Source organism: Sinocyclocheilus rhinocerous, unplaced genomic scaffold (assembly GCF_001515625.1).
Source record: "Sinocyclocheilus rhinocerous isolate Xijiao unplaced genomic scaffold, SAMN03320098_v1.1 scaffold12891, whole genome shotgun sequence".
Taxonomy (NCBI): domain Eukaryota; kingdom Metazoa; phylum Chordata; class Actinopteri; order Cypriniformes; family Cyprinidae; genus Sinocyclocheilus; species Sinocyclocheilus rhinocerous.
Window position 1 is genome coordinate 17,346 of NW_015655654.1, and position 4,993 is coordinate 22,338.

A 4,993-nucleotide genomic window follows, 5' to 3' on the forward strand; every position below is an offset into this window, starting at 1 on the left:
TCAGACGTGGACACAAGAGATTCAGTGCAGAGGAAATGAATCACATATTTCATTCTGTTCAATATCATCACTCAAACACAACTGTACCCATGAGAATGACATTGGACTGTTATGTTCTGGTAGGTTTTTCAAACATATTTCTTTTGCATATTTCATACTGTTAAACTAAACTCTCTGTTATTTGTCCAGATCACACTGATCTCAGACTGGTAAACAGCTCTGACACCTGTTCTGGTTGAGTTGAACGTCAGTACTTCAGTAAATGGGGCACAGTGTGTGATGCATGCTGGGATATGAGAGCTGCCAGTGTCCTCTGTAGACAGCTGAATTGTGGGATTGCTGTGTCTGTTGTGGGATCAGACTGGTTTGGAGAGGGAAGTGGTGAAATCTGGGCTGATGTGTTTGATTGTGACGGGAATGAAACAAAACTCTCAGAATGTTCCATCTCTTCATGGAGTCGAGCTGAATGTTCTCATAAACAAGATGTTGGAGTCATCTGCTCTAGTGAGAGGATTTTATTGAAAAAGTCAAATGCATGAATTAGCTTGCAATCAGTTTTGCCACCTTTGCAATTTTATTGCTAGTTTAAGCAACTTTTTTTCTTCAACAAGCACCTAGCTATTAGCTATTTTTAAAATATATTTGGCAACTTTTGAAAAGTGACTCAGACGATTAAAAATGGCATGCATTTTTCCTCTAAAAAAAGATTAAAAAAAGAGGAAACCATTGAACAGCTAGCCATCCAAGCAGCACATCAGTCTGGAGAGAGCTGTATAACAGTACACACATCATATAGGAATTAAGTTGCTAGTTGCAACTGTTCAATAATAATTGTTTATTTATGATGCACCTTGTTATTAGCTTGCTCCTATAATTGTTAATCAGTTTGGTCAACAACAACATCAAAATCTCTAGAGAAGTGAAAATGGTACTGGTAATTTTCTACCAGGACATTATCTGTAATGGTAACATTTATAACCTGTAGCCCTAAAATAACAAAAGCCCTGATAACAAAAAGCAATGCGTAATTTAAAATACAGGTAAAACACCTGTGAAAAATCAGTGTAGCATATTAATACTGTAGCTACCAAAATATACTGCTTAAAACTATTATTGTTCAGAATGTGTAGTTTTAGTAAATAAGAAAATAAATAAAATAAAATTGTTCAAAAATATTTAATTATTTAATAATTCAATGCTGTATTTAAAAATGAAAATATCTGATCATAAAAATGTGTTGTGCTTATATTACCATTACTTTTACAAATAATATATGTTTATATTACTTCTATGGACAAATCTAAATTAACATACTTTAAATCCTATTTTTTGCTGAGACGGGCAGTGAATTGAGTAATCTCATTGTGTGTTCGAAAATTACACAGATTTGCGTCACGGTCACTGTGCAGTGACATCACAAATTCACAATGTCATTTAGCAACTTATCAGCCTGCTATAACCACTTCCCCTGAAAATTAATTTGAAACACTGCTTGCTTAATAAAATGCCACATCTTTCACTCAGATTCCTCTCTGGCTCTTCATGATGGTCTGGTGCGGTTGTCTGGAGAGAGACAGTGTGAGGGGGAGCTGGAAGTTTTCATCCATCAGGTCTGGAGGAGAGTTCTGCTGGACTCCTGGAGTCTCACTGAATCCTCTGTGGTCTGCAGACAGCTGGGCTGTGGCTCTGTGCTGAACTTCTACGGCTCCTCTTCATCCAGTCCTGAACACAGTCATGAGTGTGTGACGGGCTTCCAGTGCTCTGGGAGTGAAGCTCATCTGGGGAACTGCAGCTCTCCACAAACTCTCAACTGCAGCTCCACACAACAGCTGTCAATCACCTGCCTTGGTGAGAAGAACAACATCTGGGCAGATTCTTCAGTTGTTACTAATCAATAATGTGTTTTTCTTTCTCTGAATATCAGGTCGCGGGTCCATCAGGCTGGTGGGTTCTGGGGGAGACTGTGCAGGGAGGCTGGAGGTTTTTCACAGCGGCTCATGGGGGACAGTGTGTGATGACTCCTGGGATATTAAAGATGCTCATGTGGTGTGCAGACAGCTGCAGTGTGGAGTGGCCCTCAGTAACCAGCAGGTACCAGCCTGGTTTGGTCCTGGTTCTGGACCCATATGGCTGGATGAGGTAAAGTTTGAGGGGAATGAGACGTCTCTGTGGAGCTGCTCTTCTCCAGGCTGGGGAAAACATGACTGTCAACACAAGGAGGATGTAGGAGTCGTGTGCTCAGGTAAACGTCCTGCTGTATTTTTTCTTTAAAATTAAAGTTGATTTAAAGGTTTTAGAAATATCCTTTCAACACTTTCACATGTTTATAATGGCAAGGTTTTTCAATTCAGATATTTTAAAATGACTTTTCAATTCTATTTAGAGTTTAAAGAGATCAGGTTAACTGAGGGCTGTGAAGGGAATGTGGAGGTTTTCTACAATGGATCCTGGGGTAATGTGTGCTGGAACCAGATGGAAAGAGACACAGCGAGTCTGATCTGTCAAGAGCTGAACTGTGGAAGATCTGGTGTTTTGTCTGATTCTACATCAAGAGTGAAATCAGCTCCTAACTGGCTGGATGAAGTTATATGTCGACCACATGATTCCACTTTATGGCAGTGTCCATCTTTACCCTGGGGTCAAAACTACTGTGATGAAGATGAGGTGGCAAAAATTATTGGCTATCAATTATTGTAAGATCTATTTAAATGGTTTTTGAATTTAATATGGTCAGGTTTATGTGGTAAGTAAACAAAATTTTCTGCAAAACTAAACAGAGCAGGTGAGAAGAGTCTTGATTGTGTAATGTTTTATTTCAGTGGAGGAGAGTGATGAGTCTCCTCGGAGTCGTCTGACATGTTCAGCATCACCTCACCAGAGACAGTGTTCAAGTAAGTTTCCTGATAATACATTTGTCAATGTTTCTTAGTTTAAGCATGTATTTGCCTCATATATTATTATCTGTGCATTGCAATATTTGCATGAAAAATCAGCGCATTTAAATTTCTATCTTCAGTTTTAGAGTGTATTTTGTTGTAAATGTTGTGCTGAAGCTGGTCAGTGCTGGTTGATGTGTGTGTTTTAGATCATGTTCCTCTCAGACTGAGTGGAGGGGAGGGCCGGTGCTCTGGGAGGCTGGAGGTGTATCATAACGCTGTGTGGGGCTCAGTCTGTGATGATCAGTGGGACATCAGCGATGCTCAGGTGGTCTGCAGGCAGCTGGGTTGTGGAGCAGCACTGAGGGCTGATGGGAATTCAGTCTTTGGTGCTGGTGAAGGTGTTGTGTGGCTGAACAGAGTTGAGTGCAGAGGGAATGAGATTCACCTGTGGGACTGTCCTCTCTCCTTGAACAACCACACTTACTGCTCCCACAAGAAGCTTGTTACACTCAACTGTGTAGGTCAGGCAAAATTTTTGGAACATTTTAGTGCTAATAATATTTGTGTTCAAATCAATAATTTGCATGATTGTTAATTTGTGTGTTTTTTTATTTTGCCAGATTTGTCAGTGTCCACCACTACTCCTGCCACAACAACATCTTCTCCTCCAGTGCGCTCAACATCAGTCTCTCCTCCAGCAGCGTCTCTCTCCGTCCCCCCAGTGCTTGTGATTGTTCTGGGAGTTGTGCTCTTACTGCTCTTAGTGCCACTGCTTATACTGATTCAGCAGAACAGAGTGATGAGGAGAGGTAGGAGAGATCCAGAGACTGTCATATTGTGTCTTATTCAGTGTGTGATCAGTCATGTGTTGTGAACTGACAGCAGGTTTGTCTGTCTACACTCACAGCTCTCTCTAAGAGGAGACACAGGACGACGACTGAGGCCGTTTATGAGGAGATTCAGCACAGACACAATCACTTCACTCAGAGGGGTGAGACATGAGCCATCAATCTCATTTAATAGCATTAATAAGAGTCTGTCAGACAGATGATGTTCATCTATTATTAGTCCTGTTAAACCTCCTGCTTCAAACCACAGAATTCCTGACAGAAAACCACATAAGTTTTAACAAGCATGAACCAATGTGTGTGTGTGTGTGTGTGTGTGAGTGTCTCTTCCTGTGAGTATTTTTAGATTGTCATAAGGAGGTGTTCATATATTTTTAAGTGTAGGTGCAGGTGTGTGTGTTTTTCTGGAAGGCAGTGAGGAATGGGTTCATGTGAGGATACATTTGTGTGTTTGCTAATTGGCCCAGCAAAAAGGGATTTCTGCCTATAATACTTTTAAATTCGAATAATTAATATTTGTGTTGTGTTGTCTTCTTTATGATTAAGGAAATGAGGATTTAGTCTGTTTGTAATGATGAACATGTTTCTGACTGCTCTGCTCTTCTTTAACAGGGAGTCTCATCTCTGAAGAACTGCATTCTGGGTATGAAGATGCTGATGAGCTTCTCTCAGGTTAGAGAGACGAAGCACACATTCACTCCACATTCACTCAAATCCTTTTTAAAGAATTTGCCTAAAATAAATAAGTGAAGTGAACAAATTCTATTTCATATTTGATTAATGACCCAATATTATCTAAATACTGCTGTTTACTTATATATTAACAGTCTGCTCTCCTTTGGTTTAGCAAAAGAGTTCAAGACTGCATATTATGATGATGTTACTAATGAAAGTGTCCTAAAAGGTCAGTGACCTTTTTAATTGTTCACATGATTCAAATGTTTAATAAAGTCTCTTGATCTGCAGCAACAACATATTTTGGCTTTTGTATCCAAACATGTTGTGTGTTGATGCAGAAGAGATGCTGAAGGAAATCACACCGGGATACTATGATGACGTCATCACTGATGGACTGAAACCAGATCGTGAGACAGGTGTCCCTCTCTTACTCTACAACAGCATATAATACACTTTTAAATTAAAATATTACAGTATGTTTAAGATAGATATTTCAAATTTGTTCTGAATGTAATGAATGTGTGTCTGTGATGAATGTGTGAATCTGTAGAAGACACACCTGAGAGCTATGATGATGTCATGACGAGC

The 4,993-nt window shown here is 39.7% G+C and overlaps 1 pseudogene; it reads left to right on the top strand.

Annotated features, from left to right (window-relative positions):
- LOC107718859 (antigen WC1.1-like) overlaps positions 1-4,993 on the top strand; it is a 17,557-nt pseudogene that overhangs the window by 11,768 nt on the left and 796 nt on the right.